Below are 20,583 nucleotides of genomic sequence, written 5' to 3'. Positions count from 1 at the left end.
CCTTCTTCAACATGGTCTTGACTTCCGCCCGGAGGGCTTGCCCCCTTACCGATCCCATGGTAAGGGAGCTCAATGACACTGGCCTCGCTGTCAGGGGAGGTAGAGAGGATGTGAACGGGACGCGATAACCCCGAGCGATCACGGAAATCGTCCAGTTATGTGCCCCGAGTTGCTGCCACTTTGTCGCGCAACTTGGTAGGCATCCCCCCACTGGTGGACATGCAGGGGGACTGCCAGTCCTAGCGTTTACGGACTCGGCCGCTCCCTCTAGGATTTTTACCTCCCCTTCCTGTCCTTGACAGGAAAGGGCTTAGACACCTTTGGCTTCGCTGCTGTAGTCTTTTTCGTATTCTTAGCTGGACGGGGATGTTGAGTTGCTGGAGGTTTGTAGGGCCTTGATGTCAGGGCCCTATGGAGGAGGGAGTCTTGGTTGGACTTCCTCCACCTCTCAGCGGCTAGCTCCAAGTCCTTAGGCTCGAACAGACTCTTACCAAGCACGGAAGTGTGTCTGAGCCTGCTAACGTCGGAACTGGGGACTTTCTGGTGGAACCTCTCGGCAACTGCGTCTTGACGTTTCAGGATCGTATTGGCCCACAAGCTCGAGACTTGGTGGGCCAGAAACTCGATGGTCTGCGTGCCAGAGAGTAAGAATGTCTCCCGTACCTTCCTGGTGTTTTCTTTGGACAGGTCCTCAGATTGCACCAAGACGCTTTAATGTCAAGCGTGGGCTTTTATATTAACCATAAAGTCAATGTAAGAAAACACAAATGCACCGCAATTCTCACCTGTTCACGGTCGGACAGTCACCTATCCAGGTTACTATAATTACGTCGGCAGAGGTCAATCTATTCGACCTGTCTTGGAAATATAGCATTTCTTGACTATGGTCTGTCTCTCATACCTCACAGGCAGAACAATACACGCACACACCCAATCTACTGGTACCATTGACAACAAAACGAACTCACTAACCAATCAAGTACTGTACAGTTACACCCCATTCCTTTAACATCTCAGTCCTCATCCAATTCATACCAGGTGCCTTTCCTGCACTCATTTCATCTAGCGCTCTCTTCACTTCCTCTCTTGTAACTCTCATTCTCATCTCACATCACTTACCGCAACACCTGCAACTGCAATTATACCTGCCTCTCTATTATCCTCAACATTAGCAACCTTTCAAAATATTCAACCCACCTTTTCCTTGCCTCCTCTCTCAACCTTCCATTTTCATCTTTCACTATCTCTTCAATTCTCAATCCACCCCTCGTTACTCTCTTCACTTCTTTCCAAAACTTCTTTTTCTCTTCATTCAAACGACCAAATTGCTGAGCCCACCTACAGTCAGCCACCCTTTGAGGGTTTCAAAATCTGACTTGCTTAAAGGTCTGACATGCCTACTATTCCAGAAATCCCTACTCATAACAGTAGACTTAATTAACCAGAACCAAAAATGATAGATTGTGCTTCTAATACTTGGATAAGGCAAACTAAGAGCCCATACAAATCTCAAAAGTTATAACGTTTGAAGACAATGTTCCTGGTTTTAAAAGGCATCACTACTCTCTAAGAAGTGTTGAGAAATCGGGAAGTTTTAATGTAATGTGCTATGTACAACTTCCACACAAAAATTCTAATAGACATGATGAATTATTGCCAAAGTGGCAGCGATGAAAAGAAAAGTCTGCAACTTTACAAGATATGCACCTGCTAACATTTGAAGATATAGTTTCTACGTTGCTCTGTATCCTGCAGCTCATTAGTTCTACAATTGCTCTTTAAGTTCTGAGCTCTTAACTTCATTTCAGTAACATTTAGCCTGCAGATTTTGTGAACTTTATCCGAGTGTTTGGCTTACCTGTATGCATTCATAAAGGTTGCCGAACTTGGTGTTTAGCTGCCCCAATTCTTCATATATTTGGGCCAGGAAATTGCAGGTCTTTTGAGAACGTTATTGAAGTGGGTTTCTTTTTGAGGTTGCAGTTTCTCCACCAATATTGCAAGCATCATCTTGATCTGTCTTAGCATATTTACTAGCAGATTCAGGAGGTTCTGCTACAAAAATATCCGTTGTTCTCTTGTGTGAAGAGGGTCCGGAAATTATATTACACATCTTTTATCCTGAAAGACAGACTTAAGATGACAAATTCGTAAATAATTTGTATTCTTCCTTGACTAATACAAACCTCGAGTTATTTATTATGGATATTTTTTTGGCAAAGCTAGAAGGTAGCCAATTAGACTTTTGGGTGCAAGATGGCAACCCTACCCAGAGACTGGGTAGGGGGTGGCTATTAGTAACAGCCATCTGTATATCTACTCACGGAGTGGTGAACTAGTTACTTTTTCATTGTCAGCAAGACTTATTAGGGGAAAGGTGATGACGGGACTATTTGTATAAATAACGCCAGATTTGTTTTAGGGAAAAATGCAAATTACAGTATCTACGAATGTCATTTGTTCACCAAACTAACAAAACTTACATTATTTATCATGGATGACTCACCCTTAGGTGGGTGGATAAGTCCAACTACTGGCATAGTCACTGACCTGGTTACCCTAGTACAGTATTAGACTGTAAGAGGGAACCCTTGCCACCTCGCTTATCAATACAAAAAGAATAATAGAGGGCTGAGCAAACTAGATGCGAGATATAGCTTATGAACGTCTAGGTAAGAACGTAGAAAATATTGCACATAAAGAAGTTTCCCAAAGTTTACCTTGCAGAAAACATTGGGGACGTGCTCAAGTATATTAACATAAATTATATTAGGCTACACAAGGGAAGTGGTTATTACTTTCAATAGTTGAAGCCAGTTTGCAGAGGGACTCATGGCACTGTAACCCAAGAGAGGGGAAGCTGAAGAAAGGAAAAAAGGCCAGACATACTTTCATTAATGCCATACTTAAACCGTGTAACCAACCCCTTCAACCAACTGCTACCCGTCCAATAAGGAGCCCAAGGTACTTTAAATCACTTGTTGAGTGGCTACAACAGGACCGATATAAAACTTAAGTCTCCTGGGGGTTACATCTTGTAGATAGTGTGCTGTGTACGTAGTTTGATGATTCCAAACAGCTGCCTGTAAAAGTTGCAACATGCAGAAGTTGCTTTTGAATGCCCTGAATGTATCGATACCCCTGACATCATGAGCTCTGGGTCTGCAAGCCAGAGGACGGTCAGGATTGATAGCCCGGTCAATGACCATGCATACCCATGCTGAAACTGTTTTTTGATGTGATCCTCCTTTTATTTCTACCTGAACTAACCAATTACAATGTTAGTTGAGGTCAGGTTGTTGCTGTACATTTAAGGTACTGTAGTACCTCAAACTCCTTACAAGGCATAGTAACAATTTATCAGCAGCATTGGTTACAGAACGTAGACTTCATCTTTAACGGACCGAATCTAGAGTCCAGTACCCCTAGATTTTGAATCTTTGCAATAAACCCAGTGATGAAGCCGAGAGTGACCCCCCCCCATCCCCCTGAATGGGCGACGTTATACGAGAGACCATAAAGTTCACCGACTCTCTTAGCCGACGCAAAAGAGTAAAAACGCTGTCTTCAGAGTGACATTATGGTCTGTTGCATGCCGTAATGGTTGTAGGGAGGTCCCTTCAAAGACCAAGACGCAAACCACGTTCCAAGGAGGAGGTCTTATGTCTGACTGGGGGCAAGAGATCATAACTACATATGAGAAAAAGTTCCAACGAAGAGGAAAGGTTCACTCCATTCAATCTAAAGACTAGGCTTAAGGCTGTGCGATAGCCTTTCACCGCCAAGACTTCAAGGTGTTTTTCCTCCCAAAGAAAAATCAGAAACTCTGCTATTACAGGAAAAGAGGCATCGAGGGGAGAGATATCCCAGCCATGACACCACCTACAAAAGACGTTCCATTTTGCCTGGTATATCGAGGCAGAGGACTGTCATAAGAGACCAGAGATCCTTTTCGCAGCTTCTTGTGAAAATCTTCAGAGAAAGGAGATGCTGGAAAGACTCCAGGCATGAAGCCAAAGAAATGGAACCGTCCTGTTATAGATGTTCGCGTGTGGTTGCTTGAGTAGATTGGGTAATGGGGGTAGCTCTATTGAGAGATCTAAGAGAAGATGCAGAAGGTCCGGGAACCCTTCTGTGTGATGCCAAAGAGGATCATCAGTAGATATTTGGAAACTTGGATTCTGTTGAGCAATCTGCTCATCAGACAGAAAGGGGGAAAGGAGTACACATCGAAGTTGTTTCACCGTTATTAGAATGCATCTGGTCATAGAGCTTAAGGGTCTCGGCCTTTTTCTCCACTTGGGTCAGCCGTTTCGGGGTCCCAGACGATATGACAACCGACAGAGGCCCCGCTTTCATCTCGGACCTGTGGGCGTCCCTCGCACGCCCGATGGGAACCAACCTGCACAGCACGACAGCCTACAACCCCTTAGCCAATAGCATGGAGAAGCCCTGGTCCCTCAAGGTGGCCTTAAGGGTCCGATGCACAGATGAGCATTTGGTCAAGCAACTTCCCTAGGCCCTCCTCAGTCTTCGAATGACCCCGAAAGCAAACGGCAACACCTCTTTAGCAGAAAAAGTCTATGGGGAGACACTTGTGGTCCCTGGCGAGTTCTTTCCCTCCAATCCAAACACCGATGATGTCAGCCTTAACCAGCTACGGGAAAGGGCAGGAAAATTCATGCCCTGCCACAAAACATACGCGGACAAGATAAAACATTTCAGGCCTGCCTCGCTAGACAACTGCCCCTACGTCTTCACCAGACAGGACAGTCAGCGCCTCCCCCTCTCACGTCCTTACAAAGTGTCCTATCGCATGCTGGAGAGGATGAAGAAGGCATTTAAAATCATGGTCCACGGAGCAGAAGACTGGCTGACCGTGGATAGATTAAAGCCTGCTCATATAGAAGGCGACATCGACGCACACAAGCAACAAGGGCGGCGCCTACCGAGTGCCTCCCCAGAACAAACAGAGGACACAAGAAGCCTGACCATACGTGGTTCAAAGAAATCACAACCAGCAGTCAAACCCCCTGGTTCGACCCACCAGGGCGGCATCCTGCAACCACGTATCGAGGGTAACAGCCCTCCAGTCCTAGTGTCCCGACGAAGGGGCTGCCTGCAACTCCCGTCTCGCTACAGAGATTAAAATACATATTTATATTGACCCATTCATGTCCTTTTCATACAATCATAAAAAAAATGTTTCCTTTTTAATAATTGTCTTGGGGGAGGGGAGTAGTTGTAAGGACAATGTTTTACAACGATTGTAGCACTTTTTACCTTAGTACATATTCTGTGTAAATACCCTGTAAATATTGTTCATACATTTAGGCGCATCACCACCTGCCCTTCATTTTTACGTAAGACTCATTAATGTCAAGTATAGGCTTTTATATTAACCATAAAGTCAATGTAAGAAAACATAAATGTCCCGCAATTCTAACCTGTTCACGGTCGGACAGTCACCTATCCAGGTTACTATAATTCCGTCGGCAGAGGTCAATGTATTCGACCTGTCTTGGAAATATAGCATTTCTTGACTATGGTCTGTCTCTCATACCTCACAGGCAGAACAATACAAGCACACACCCAATCTACTGGTACCATTGACAACAAAACAAACTCATCAACCAATCAAGTACTGTACAGTTACACCCCATTCCTTTAACATCTCAGTCCTCATCCAATTCATACCAGGTGCCTTTCCTGCACTCATTTCATCTAGCGCTCTCTTCACTTCCTTTGTTGTAACTCTCATTCTCATCTCACATCACTTACCGCAACACCTGCAACTGCAATTATACCTGCCTCTCTATTATCCTCAACATTAGCAACCTTTCAAAATATTCAACCCACCTTTTCCTTGCCTCCTCTCTCAACCTTCCATTTTCATCTTTCACTATCTCCATTTCTCAATCCACCCCTCGTTACTCTCTTCACTTCTTTCCAAAACTTCTTTTTCTCTTCATTCAAACGACCAAATTGCAGAGCCCACCTACAGTCAGCCACCCTTTGAGGGTTTCAAAATCTTACTTGCTTAAAGGTCTGACATGCCTACTATTCCAGAAATCCCTACTCATAACAGTAGACTTAATTAACCAGAACCAAAAATGATAGATTGTGCTTCTAATCCTTGGATAAGGCAAACTAAGAGCCCATACAAATCTCAAGAGTTATAAAGTTTGAAGACAATGTTCCTGGTTTTAAAAGGCATCACTACTCTCTAAGAAGTGTTGAGAAATCAGGAAGTTTTAATGTAATGTGCTATGTACAACTTCCACACAAAAATTGTAATAGACATGATGAATTATTGCCAAAGTGGCAGCGATGAAAAGAAAAGTCTGCAACTTTACAAGCTATGCACCTGCTAACATTTGAAGATATAGTTTCTACGTTGCTCTGTATCCTGCAGCTCATTAGTTCTACAATTGCTCTAAGTTCTGAGCTCTTTTAACTTCATTTCAGTAACATTTAGCCTGCAGATTTTGTGAACTTGATCAGAGTGTTTGGCTTACCTGTATGCATTCATAAAGGTTGCCGAACTTGGTGTTTAGCTGCCCCAATTCTTCATATATTTGGGCCAGGAAATTGCAGGTCTTTTGAGAACGTTATTGAAGTGGGTTTCTTTTTGAGGTTGCAGTTTCTCCACCAATATTGCAAGCATCATCTTGATCTGTCTTAGCATATTTACTAGCAGATTCAGGTGGTTCTGCTACAAAAATGTCCGTTGTTCTCTTGTGTGAAGAGGGTCCGGAAATTATATTACACATCTTTTATCCTGAAAGACAGACTTAAGATGACAAATTCGTAAATAATTTGTATTCTTCCTTAACTAATACAAACCTCGAGTTATTTATTATGGATATTTTTTCGGCAAAGCTTGAAGGTAGCCAATTAGACTTTTGGGTGCAAGGTGGCAACCCTACCCAGAGACTGGGTAGGGGGTGGCTATTAGTAACAGCCATCTGTATATCTACTCACGGAGTGGTGAACTAGTTACTTTTTCATTGTCGGCAAGACTTATTAGGGGAAAGATGATGACGGGACTATTTGTATAAATAACGCCAGATTTGTTTTAGGGAAAAATGCAAATTACAATATCTATGAATGTCATTTGTTCACCAAACTAACAAACCTTACATGATTTATCATGGATGACTCACCCTTAGGTGGGTGGATAAGTCCAACTACTGGCATAGTCACTGACCTGGTTTGCCTAGTACAGTATTAGACTGTAAGAGGGAACCCTTGCCACCTCGCTTATCAATACAAAAAGAATAATAGCGGGCTGAGCAAACTAGATGCGAGATATAGCTTATGAACGTCTAGGTAAGAACGTTTAGAAAATATTGCACATAAAGAAGTTTCCCAAAGTTTACCTTGCAGAAAACATTGGGGACGTGCTCAAGTATATTAACAAATTATATTAGGCTACACAAGGGAAGTGGTTATTACTTTCAATAGTTGAAGCCAGTTTGCAGAGGGACTCATGGCACTGTAACCCAAGAGAGGGGAAGATGAAGAAAGGAAAAAAGGCCAGACATACTTTCATTCATGCCATACTTAAACAGTGTAACCAACCCCTTCAACCAACTGCTACCCGTCCAATAAGGAGCCCAAGGTACTTTAAATCACTTGTTGAGTGGCTACGACAGGACCGATATAAAACTTAAGTCTCCTGGGGGTTACATCTTGTAGATAGTGTGCTGTGTACGTAGTTTGATGATTCCAAACAGCTGCCTGTAAAAGTTGCAACATGGAGAAGTTGCTTTTGAATGCCCTGAATGTATCGATACCCCTGACATCATGAGCTCTGGGTCTGCAAGCCAGAGGACAGTCAGGATTGATAGCCCGGTCAATGACCATGCATACCCATGCTGAAACTTATTTTTGATGTGATCCTCCTTTTATTTCTACCTGAACTAACTAATTACAATGTTAGTTGAGGTCAGGATGTTGCTGTACATTTAAGGTACTGTAGTACCTCAATCTCCTTACAAGGCATAGTAACAATTTATCAGCATCATTGGTTACAGAACGTAGACTTCATCTTTAACGGACCGAATCTAGAGTCCAGTACCCCTAGATTTTGAATCTTTGCAATAAACCCAGTGATGAAGCCGAGTGTGACCCCCCCCCCACCATCCCCCTGAATGGGCGACGTTATACGAGAGACCATAAAGTTCACAGACTCTCTTAGCCGATGCTAAAGAGTAAAAACGCTGTCTTCAGAGTGACATTATGGTCTGTTGCATGCCGTAATGGTTGTAGGGAGGTCCCTTCAAAGACCAAGACGCAAACCACGTTCCAAGGAGGAGGTCTTATGTCTGACTGGGGGCAAGAGATCATAACTACATATGAGAAAAAGTTCCAACGAAAAGGAAAGGTTCACTCCATTCAATCTAAAGACTAGGCTTAAGGCTGTGCGATAGCCTTTCACCGCCAAGACTTAAAGGTGTTTTTCCTCCCAAAAAAAAATCAGAAACTCCGCTATTACAGGAAAAGAGGCATCGAGGGGAGAGATATCCCAGCCATGACACCACCTACAAAAGACGTTCCATTTTGCCTGGTATATCGAGGCAGAGGACTGTCATAAGTGACCAGAGATCCTTTTCGCAGCTTCTTGTGAAAATCTTCAGAGAAAGGAGATGCCGGAAAGACTCAAGGCATGAAGCCAAAGAAATGGAACCGTCCTGTTATAGATGTTCGCGTGTGGTTGCTTGAGTAGATTGGGTAATGGGGTAGCTCTATTGAGAGATCTAAGAGAAGATGCAGAAGGTCCGGGAACCCTTCTGTGTGATGCCAAAGAGGATCATCAGTAGATATTTGGAAACTCTGATTCTGTTGAGCAATCTGCTCATCACACAGAAAGGGGGAAAGGAGTACACATCGAAGTTGTTTCACCGTTATTAGAATGCATCTGGTCATAGAGCTTAAGGGTCTCTGCCTTTCTCTCCACCTGGGTCAGCCGTTTCGGGGTCCCACACGATATGACAACCGACAGAGGCCCCTCTTTCATCTCGGACCTGTGGGCGTCCCTCGCACGCCCGATGGGAGCCAACCTGCACAGCACGACAGCCTACAACCCCTTAGCCAATAGCATGGAGAAGCCCTGGTCCCTCAAGGTGGCCTTAAGGGTCCGATGCACAGATGAGCATTTGGTCAAGCAACTTCCCTAGGCCCTCCTCAGTCTTCGAATGACCCCGAAAGCAAACGGCATCACCTCTTTAGCAGAAAAAGTCTATGGGGAGACACTTGTGGTCCCTGGCGAGTTCTTTCCCTCCAATCCAAACACCGATGATGTCAGCCTTAACCAGCTACGGGAAAGGGCAGGAAAATTCATGCCCTGCCACAAAACATATGCGGACAAGATAAAACATTTCAGGCCTGCCTCGCTAGACAACTGCCCCTACGTCTTCACCAGACAGGACAGTCAGCGCCTCCCCCTCTCACGTCCTTACAAAGTGTCCTATCGCATGCTGGAGAGGATGAAGAAGGCATTTAAAATCATGGTCCACGGAGCAGAAGACTGGCTGACCATGGATAGATTAAAGCCTGCTCATATAGAAGGCGACATCGACGCACACAAGCAACAAGGACCATGAAATCCTCTTTCCTCCTATCTCGATACTTAAAACCATCTACCTATTCTTCTCCCAAGGAACATCCTCGGTTGCAGAGGAGAAGTCATTGGAACCGACCACAGGGCCTATGCAGCTGTGTCTGTGTCACCTTTATGAAGCAGAACTGAGGAATTGAGTGTGTTCAGAAGGATTATTTATCCTCACACCTCAAGATCTTAGTTTATCTATTGTAGGAAAACAGATTTCAAACTCCCAAATCAGATTGAAAAATTCTTCAAAGCCATCAGTTAAAACTACACATCGTCTAAGTCGAGATTTCTCCAAATTAACGTCTTGAACATATACATGCCACAGAGACTTGTTCCTGCCAGTAAGGGTTGGAATTCGGGGAACCTTTTCCACAGAGGATTGTATTAGTGGCTCGGATTGTTCCTCACTGTGAAATACCAACTGTGCCACCTCATTTTTTTTTTTTTTTTTTTTTTTTTTTTTTTTTTTTTTTGCCCCAGCTTGTCACCTCCCCATTGTTACTGTTCAAAACATTCCCAACCCATCCAGCCCACCATTTATAAACGAGCAGATTGGCATATCAAAATCTCGGGAAACGTTGCAGACATTATTATTATTAACTGCTAAGCTACAACCCTAGTTGGAAAAACAGGATGCTATAAAAGCCCAGGGGCCCCAACAGGGAAAATTGCCTAGTGAGGAAAGGAAAAAAGGGAAAATAAAATATTTCAAGAAGAGCAACAACATTTTATAAATATTGCAGAATATTAGTCAAAAGACTGGTTTATCACTCGCCTCCAAGTCAAGTGTCCATACATTCATTAACGATCGCTCACCTCTTCCGTTAGCCAGATGATATCATCTGTTGCCCCCTGCTTATTACCACAGGGAGGTGTTAGTAGCATTTTTAAGCAGGAATATATATATATTTAAATATGTAAGTATACTCTTCTTACACCTTAGTTCAGGCTTGTTACCAAAACATCATATAATTATGTCTTTCTCTTGAAATATATTTGTTGCACTGGGAAATAGCATACTCGTTCCTGTTTAGTGCAGGTTTCCCCATTGCTCTTGGCATATTGATAATGTAGGTATTACTCTGGAGCTTCATTAGAACGTTAAGGAAATTTCCTCTTGTTAAGGAATATACAGTATATAGATAAATGGGATGTATAAAAATGTTCATTAAATGAGCATGAATAGATTCCAAAGCATTGTTTGTACACATGATATGCGAAGGGATTTATCTTGAGTTTACTGATGCATAATTGTCGACAAGATACTGCAAAACGAGTGTATATCTATCATCCTGAAGTATATCTGGTCATAATCTCATCTACAAAGCAATCTTTACCTTCCTTAGGGCCAACGAAATGCAATCCAAACAATAATTTTAGCCATTGCCCAATGCCACTGTTGTTATCCTTGTACTCATTACATAGTCCAAAATTCTGAAGGATTAAGACGACAGACTGACCATCAAGGTGTAATCAACCGGTTACAGAAAGAGTGAACGAACACTTTGCGAGTCATTAAGACACACTAAACGAAGCTTATTGAAATAGCGGTCAAAATGAGCCCACCCACCCTGCCAAGTGCCAACACCAACCTCATCCAAATCCCCTCCACCTACTCTTCACTTTTTTTTTTTTTTTTTTTTACTTTGACAGCTGTTTTTCTTGGCCTATACAGCAGGGGAACTCTACTCTCTACAAGTCTGTCTGTCTGTTAAGATTGCCTTACCTTATGTAAGACACGGGCTCTTGATCTCTACAAGCCCTCCACTGTCGTCATTTTATCTTCGTTTAGTTAAAGTAGTTGCACAGTCGACATTATTCACCAATTGATATGATTCCAATAACTCACTAAATGCTAAAGCACCAGGATTTGATGCGTCATCCATCCAAAGATTGAAGTCCCCACAGATAACCAATTAATTTTTCTACATGATCATCATCTCAATGTGTTCACTGAATTCTTCAAAGAAGATACTGTCATTTGTTCTCGGAGGTTTGTAAACTGTCACGGTACAATGGATATTTTACTGTGTAAAGTTTATTTCTGTGTATTCAAAGCTATATTATTTTTAACATTTTGAGATTTGAGTATCTTTCCTGAATTTAGAGTCCGACACCCCAACCAGACCTACCCTCTCTTGGTATGTGAAAGGTGTGTGGGGCGGTGTAATTTCAATGATCTTAGCCTTGTCACAGTTATTTAACCATGTTTCAGATAATGTTAGTAAGCCCAAGAATTTCCTGTTTATCACATCTGGAATTTGAATAGTTTTATTACCAACAGATTGTATATTTACACAGCCACAGTTTCTGACGTCCTTAGTATCCATGATCAGTATTTTCTGCGTCTTTTCAATTCCAAGCCATAAGCCTTGCAATCTCATGAAATTACTATGTGGTTATTTGGTTTGTTTAACTTTATGCAGTTAATACACTTTGACATTTGCAAATTACACTCCTTGGTGAAATGTTTTCCTGAACATATCCCGCAGACTTTATCATCATTCTTAGACTTAAAATCTTTTTCAAGATGTCCATAAGTCTGACAGTGGTAGCAGGTGATCACGTATGTTTTAAGTAACCCCTCGTAACATAACTGTCACCATTAACATGAATAGCCCTCCGAACTTCAAGATCGCATTTCAGCAACAGTGGGTAGTCCCACCTGCAGCATTTTTCTTCGTACTACACTTTTCTTCTCTTCTATATTCTGGATTTGGTCTAGGTAACGATTTCTTTGAATCAAATTACTGTACTACTTTGTCTTCATCATGGTAAATATTACATATTTTTGTTTTAATTTTCCAATTTTCCTCGTCTCACTGTCGACAACCATTGTCTGAATTTTGTTTGCCGATTCCTCTCTGATCCTCTCATTTGCAAAGTTCACAACATTTCCATTTGAAGTTGACCTCACATTAAGTATTGAAATGTCTTCAAGACCATGTTCGACCTCATTTTTTTGTGTCAGTAATTTTATTTGTTGCATTTGTTTATTTAATTACCAGTAGATTCTTTATTTTACTTTGTCGGCGTATGTTTTATTTATTTATTTTTTTTTGACCATCAGTGTTTGAAGTGTTTTCTTAATTGATTCAATATTCATTCATAGATTATCAACCTTTTCAGTGAGGTCAGTGGTCTGGGTGGAATTTGCTGCCTATGCGTTAAGCTCCGCTACTTGCTTTTCCAATTCATCAATTTTTGCCTCTTGTGCACTCAAAGCATGGTCCCTCACTCTCAATTGCTTCTCCAATCATAAAATAACTTACCTGTTTTGGATTCAACGCAGTATGAGCATACCCAAATAAAGTTTAAAACTCCTTTAACACTGATGCGTATCACAATAGACATTTCTTATAAAAGTACCTCTTGCAATCACAAGCTATCTTTTTTGTCTGTCCATGGTCTGGCATTTACGACAGTACACGTGGTCAGGGACAGACGTGATGTACTATTTTTTCACTTTAGTCTCCATGAGATCAACTTATATCTTTGCCAATGATTTTAAAAATGAGAAAAAAAGTTAAACACGCTTAGCTGTGACACCTGTGACCGATTTCTGCCGCTGTGACGGGATGTACACAAAAGCAAACACCCTCCCATCCCAACACCCTTGGATCACTAACAGACAAATTGTCCCAATACACAAAATTTCCCCTTACATTCAAGTCAACTGGATTACTGAACAGAGGGAACAGTAAAACGAAACAACCTTAAAACTATATTTCTAACGAACAACCGCATCAAAAATCACACTTATCACTAATCAAACTTGTCACTAAAACAGACAAATATAACTATAACAGACAATATTTTGAATATATATAAGGGTGCGTGTGGGTACAGAATACCAAAAAAAAAGAACAAACATTATCTTTTTACGAAACCCAACACCGACAGTTCACACAGTCCCAAAAGAACATACTAAAGGCTAAAATAAACCACTTGACACTAAAACTCCAACCATATTCCATAACCCAGCAAAAAAAATATCACAACTTAGTACATTACTCTCAATCTTAACCTACTGTTAATGAAAAAAAAATAAAATAAACCCACAAAAAAAAAAGAAAAAAAAAAGAAAATTCACTTCAACCACAAATATGAACGTAAATATCATATGTATGTTTCTGAGTGGACACCTTCGTCCACACAAGGGCCAACAGTCTTTCATATCCAAGAACCACAATTCCGCAGCAAACGGAACGCTGACAAATATCTCTACACAACTGCATTAATTGATCTGTGAATTGGACGTTATCATCATCATCAATAATAATAATAATAAATTCTTTCAACCGGGCTGGATCGTTACAGCATCGATATCATACAGATCTACAGAGCAATCCAATAAGGTCCTTAAACACAATCCAGGTCAGCAACAATTTATCAGCATTAATAACAATCTCTCCAATGGAATACAAAGGAGGAATTACGGACTGCAATATAAAGAAAAAAAATACACGAACCCTCCTAGCTAACTAAACTGTCGCACTATAATCAAAGATAAATAAACTTTCGATCATTTACAATTGCACTTAGCAAAGATAAATACAACACTGTACTTACGGTTATGAAAAATATCATTTCCAAGCTGGTCAATGAACAATAAGAAAAAAAATCTAGCATTTGGGACAATTGACTCCTGCTGCAGTCAATTATGAAAAATATCATTTCCAAGCTGGTCAATGAACAATAAGAAAAAAAATCTAGCATTTGGGACAATTGACTCCTGCTGCAGTCAAATAGACAAAAAAAAAAAAACATTTGTCCAAGACATTCACCACCGCCCTAATCTAGCTATAAAAAAGGATAACAAACAACCTCAATTATACCAAGTCTTTCCTACTACGTACAAACAATCATTACACCAAAGACTATATACTGAAGGTATAGTCTTTGCATTACACTACCTCCCTCTCGCTCGGTGGCGTGCGCGGACACACACATACCCACGCGCGCGCACTCTCTCTCGCTCTGGATTTGGGTAAAACCAAAACAAATAGAAAATAAAATTAATCCTCCACACCGCCTAAAAACGTTCGTTCCAGAGAATCACCCAATTCGTCTTAAGTTACCTTTAGAAATTTAATAATATTTGATGATAAAATTCTACCAACAGGAGGCATTTGTTACAAATTTTCATAGTATATCATGGGTACAAAAATTCATGCTTCCCTAAGTGGAACAATCGAGAATTCAACAGGGTGACAGGCAAAAACCTTCTTTATGCGGGTAAAAATAAATTACCTACATAGAAGATAACAGTGAAGTTAAGAGGTGGATTTATTAGTTTTATGCAATATTGCCGAAAAATGATAATTCCCCCTTCATTTGAACAGACAACAGACCATGTAATACTTTTACTACAGTCTTAGACTAGCAGCAAATCTTAAAACCTGAACAAACTTCACCCAATACCAGATGCCAGAAACGCATGTTCAGATTTTATTCAAATCACCCTTAAATTTTGTGAAAAATGTCATTTAGATAATTTTGTTACTTAACTTTACTTTTACGGGTTTATTTCTCGCCCTCCATCAAACACTAAAGGTCTGTTCAGGCGGGCCTTGGTGTGTGAAAAAAAAATCATTTCTTTCCAGTTGATATTTTGCTCTGTATCGTTATCAGTTATTTCGCTAGCATTTGTATTCAGGCTTAATAGTTTTCAGGTCACTATTATAACACTTTCTAAAAAGATAAGTCTTCAGGTTTTTCTTGAAAGCTGCCACATTATTGCTATTCTTGATATCGAGTGGAAGGTCGTTAAAGAGTCTCGGTGCAGCATAGCTGAACGTTCTTCCTCCTATTGCATGATTCACACTAATTTCGAATAGTCTATGTGGGTCATCTGCATGTCTAACTCTTACAGCGGCGCTGGTAGCTTCAGGGTAGGGGACCAAGCAATCACGAAGATATTTAGGCTTATCACTTGTAAGTGCTTTGTGAGTCAACAAGCAAATTTCAAATTCAATTCTAGCCTTAACAGGTAACCAATGTAGATCGATCAGTGCAGGAGTTATTCTCTCCCGAAATTTAATGCCTTTTATCAGTCTAGCCGCCCGGTTTTGCACATTTTGAAGCTTTCTTAGTAGTGTATTGGGCAATTTGTAGTACAGAGAATTGCAATAATCAAGCCTTGATATTACATGACTCATCACTAAAATTTTTGTACTGCCCTCTGTTAAATATTTTCTAATAAATGCTATGTTTCTCAGGTGATAGTTACACACTTTCACTGTGTTCACAATTTGGTCCTTCATTGACAAATTACAGTCTATCAGTACACCCAAATTTTTCACAACAGGCACAATCCCAACATCAGCATCACCAATTTTTATACTTTGAATTAACTGGTAATTCTTCAAAGACACCTTTGTGCCAAAGAACATACATTCTGTTTTATCATCATTCAATTTGAGCTTTTTCCTCTGCATCCATGTTTTTATTTCAGTCATTATCTCATCAATTTTCTTCTTTGTATCTTGTGTTGTTGAAATTGAGAGGTAAAACTGAGTATCGTCTGCATATAGTTTAAAACCCACTTTTTGTTTTTTCAAGATGTGTGATAGCTCGATAGTATAATGTTAAACAAGATAGGGCCCAGGACACTACTCTGTGGTACACCCTTCATAAGAATTCTCTCATTGGATCGGTTTCCAGAAACTTCTACAATAGTCTTCCTGTTCACTAAGTAACTTCGCAAAAATTTCAGTGCTTCCTCAGTCACCCCAATAGACTAAGTCGTCAAGTAGGTACTCGTGCACAACAGTGTCAAAAGCAGCACTAAGATCTAACATAATTAAAATTCCACACTTTCCCCCATCAAGAAGACCTATCATATCAAGTAGTTTCTGTAGAATGATTAGCTCTGTAGGCCGATTGATTTTCCGGGAATACCTCTAACTCGTCAATATGCGCCCATAATTGCTCACTTATGACTTTTTCAATAAGCTTTGACATGTAGGATAAATTTGAAATGGGCCTATATGAATTTAGCTCGTTTACATCACCTTTCCCTTTGTAAATTGGTTTGATCAACGCAGTTTTTTCACAGCTAGGAAAACAGAATTGTGATATACTTAGGTTAATTATGTTCAGGTAAATATTATATACAACTTGCTTGTTTGGAGCTTCACTTATTGAACTGTTTGGGAATGGGTCGTTTCCACAAAATGTATTCTTCATCTCTCATAACCTTTAACAAGTCGCACATATTTATTTCCTTAAATTTTATTAACTTCTTTCCCTCCTTCACTGGCATAGCTGACTGTCCTTCCAAGTGATTTTGGGGGAAGCCTCTATAGATTTTATCAATTTTTTCACTAAAGAATATAGCAAAACTCTCTGCACAAACATTGTCAGGCAAGACATATTTTTTCTTTAATCCCATCAAATCATCAAGGTTTTTGTGAAAGTCCTTCATGTTATTGGTTTTTTTACATTCCCCGTTGTAGAATTTTCTTTTTGTTTTATCTAACAGGATGTTATAGTCATTTCTGGCCTTATTATATAGATTTCTGGCTTGTAAGGATTTGACTCTTTTCCATCTACCTTCCATCTTACGTCTGTGTCTTTTTGCCTTTAATAGCTCACTATTATACCATCTAACATTTTCGCGTACCACTATTTGTTTGTTCTTTATGGGACACATGGTATCGTACATTTTTCCAAAATTGTCGTTGTATTTCTTGGTATAGCACCCAACACATTCTATGTCTACCATATGTTCACACTGTGTGTTCACACAAGACATATGCGCTACACTAGCTTCAATAAAATTCTCAGCATCAAAATTTTCCCGTTCCCTATATGTGATCCATTTTTTCAATACTCTGGTGCAATTTATATTAACATTAAAGGTGATGAGTTTGTGTGTTTTTGAGATCTCAAAGTCTGGTTCCACTTCAAGGTTTTTTATTAGGTCTGAGTCTTTTCCACATATGACTAAGTCGAGTGTATGACCACCTACTGACGTTGATACCAAAACACTGTTTATTAAATTAAACATCTCAAATACTTCCTCGAGTTCTTTAGCCTTATCATTTTCATCATCTACCCAACAGTTGAAGTCTCCACCAATTAATGTATTTTTAATATCGTCCACCACACCCACAAGAATACAAAATTCTTCAATGAATTTAGTCATATTACTCGCTGGTGGTCTATATAATGATATTATATTCAATACCTTATTGTTTCTTGTCAGTTTTAAACATATATTCAAACGTTTCAAATACTATTTCATTCATGATAGAAACCTTAGAGAAGGTTAACTTTAACCACACTTCAAGATTTACTGTCCCAATAGTTATATGAGAGAGAGAGAGAGAGAGAGAGAGAGAGAGAGAGAGAGAGAGAGAGCGCAGATTCCATGTGCGTTTATAAAACAAAAGCCAGTATAATAATATCCTTTTCAAATCCTACATAGAAACCGTTTATTGACATGGGCATTTTAAATAAACTATTACAACTATCCTTAAATAAAACTGGACAAAGATTGACAAACTAATTTACTAGACCTGTTATAAGCAACACACAAGTGAACTGGTTGCGCAAAATATTTTTAAAGCTTACACTAACTACTTCTTTGCTTTCGTTTATCTGAACATTAAGTAAACCCTGAAAAATTAAACGCAATTTATTGGTGGAGGAATTTTACAACACTAAATAGCAATTTTAAGCCTTCCAATACTGTACATTAATACTGTAAGTACATTTATTAATTTTTTTTTAACTAATGCCATAGTACAGTACGGAAAAATCTAATATATAATTTCAAGGGATACTTCTTCATTGGCGGGGTTGTTTCAGGATATACCTAGGCTACCTCATAAATCACAAAAAACTTACAACTTGAATGTGTTTGTTTCGGAGGTAAAATAAGTTTGAGATTAACCATAATGGACCTAGTATCCGGGCGCAGCTCTTGTTTCCGAAATCTTAGAAAATTAACATTGTAAAATTTGCATTAAAATTGTAGATAATATCTAATACATCCTGATACTAGATATTCAACTGCGATACAGACAAGGATATATATAGGGCATATATGCTGTAAATTAATTTTAGTAAGATGTACTTGCCCAAGTAAAAGACACACATCTACTCAACAAAAGTTTGTAACCAAGAAAACATCTAAACGTCGACGGAATATAATTAAACTATCTTCAGTCCTTGGGGCTGTTCGCAGTGAACTGAAAACTGGCAACAATTTGAATATTGGCAAAAGGAGATCAGTTACTACTATTATAATCTTACATCTTACTCGACCTTGCTTACGCTATTGGAGTGGTAACTAGCGATATTTGAAATGACCCTATTTAGTATATCAAGTGTAGCTGCCAAAGCTACACTCCGAGTTTTACTCTTGCGCTAAAGTTTTGGCAATACAACTTATATTTCCAAATTTTAAGACTGGTCCAATATCACCGATTTTTAATTACGATTTATCTATTAATTGTAGCTTTCTGTATTTACAGTCTCCTTCTGTTGTGTAATATAATCCCGCTTTTGCAGAGGAATACCAGATTTCTGTTCTGACAAAATGAGAAATACCGCATTTAAAGAAATTCTCAAGCAGGGTTTAACTCGATCAACAGTTTCTTTTTAATACAATATGTGGGCATGCAAGTATTGCAGCGCAAGTCAACAGAGTTCATTTTAATATAAAAATATTTTTCAAGTCATTATTTCAATTAACGTGAGAGGCTTATAAACGATCGCAACTTTCTAAGACAAGAGCTTTTAAGTGAATCACAGTTTATGCGTATTTGGCATACACTATTTTAAGCCACTTTCGATTAGTTAGTTCTTAGTCCTTTGCTAATAAACTTCAGTCAATTGGGCAAGATCCATGGCCCTGGCCGAAAATTTCAGACGACTTACCTAGGATAAATTATGCATCATGCCTCAAGATGCAGTTAAAACACAGTAAATCGGGATAATTTGGGCCAGTGATGAGTTATTGTATAGTATTGCCAAGAACAGGAATTTAAAAATGCAATGACTTTTTGAGGGATTAAATAAAAGTAACCAAACCCGTATGAACGATCAAACCAAAGATTTTTGCCCCCTCTGGTGAATAATCAAAATTTCTCACAACCAACCAGCAATTTACAGGATATCACAGAAATGGGAAAACAGAGTCCCAAGATACCCAAGGGCTCCAGTAGGTAAATGGGAAAACAAAGTCCCAAGATACCCAAGGGCTCCAGTAGGTTTACTAATGTCTAAAGTGTCATCATGAGAAGCATGTTAGTTTCCCAATCCTCCTTAATTACTATGTATAATTATAAACTTTTATGTATAATCATATTTTTTTTTTTGTAAACCTAAGTATGTAGAGCATACAGAGGATACAATTACATGCTAGTGTCTTCGGAAAAAATGTCAATTCAAATCCAAAAATTAATCTTGACAGTATCTATTAAAGGTACGTTTACAACTGTGGCTTACAAGAAAGCATGGCGTTTACGCATGATCAGTCCATTGGCTTGATTGATTGATTAGGCTGTATACTTTACTTTGACGGCTCCTTTTCCGGTCCCATACAGCAGGAGAACCCCACTCTCTACAGGACCTCCACTGTCGCTTTACCTTGTTCGTTCAGAGTATCTAATGTTTCATGTCACGTATTGTTAATTTACTATTAAATAGTCACTGTTATAAGCCTCAAGAAATAAAGTTCAGTTTCCTCTTGAAAACCTTAATGTCTCCAATCATTCGGATGTCTCGAGGGAGCTTATTATATAACCCGGCATTGGCCCAGCTTAGAATACCAATTTAAAACTAGGTACTTAAGGCTAGGGAAGCCATTCAGCACTCAAGTTTATACCTAAGTTACACTGAGGTAAAAGTTAAGAGGTTGGGCAGCAAGATTAAGAAAATAAAGATGGGAAGTGAAAGGATAAACAAAGCATGTTAGGGACCGAAGGAACACTGCAAATATCCTTGAAACAGTG

At 39.7% G+C, this 20,583-nt stretch overlaps 1 long non-coding RNA gene and 1 pseudogene across 1 annotated transcript in view; one reads left to right on the top strand and one right to left on the bottom strand.

The window, feature by feature from the left end:
* The window catches only part of LOC137658510 (uncharacterized), a 291,725-nt gene that overhangs the window by 37,779 nt on the left and 233,363 nt on the right, over positions 1-20,583 (bottom strand). Inside the window, exons 3-4 of the long non-coding RNA XR_011047352.1 lie at positions 6,519-6,781; positions 1,859-2,121 (exon numbers count right to left, since the gene is read on the bottom strand). This is a non-coding gene — a long non-coding RNA (uncharacterized lncRNA). The remainder of the gene's footprint in view (positions 1-1,858; positions 2,122-6,518; positions 6,782-20,583) is intronic.
* The window catches only part of LOC137658655 (uncharacterized), a 422,221-nt pseudogene that overhangs the window by 290,959 nt on the left and 110,679 nt on the right, over positions 1-20,583 (top strand).

Source organism: Palaemon carinicauda, chromosome 19 (genome assembly GCF_036898095.1).
Source record: "Palaemon carinicauda isolate YSFRI2023 chromosome 19, ASM3689809v2, whole genome shotgun sequence".
NCBI classification, from domain to species: domain Eukaryota; kingdom Metazoa; phylum Arthropoda; class Malacostraca; order Decapoda; family Palaemonidae; genus Palaemon; species Palaemon carinicauda.
This window is presented reverse-complemented; position numbering and strand designations above follow the sequence as displayed.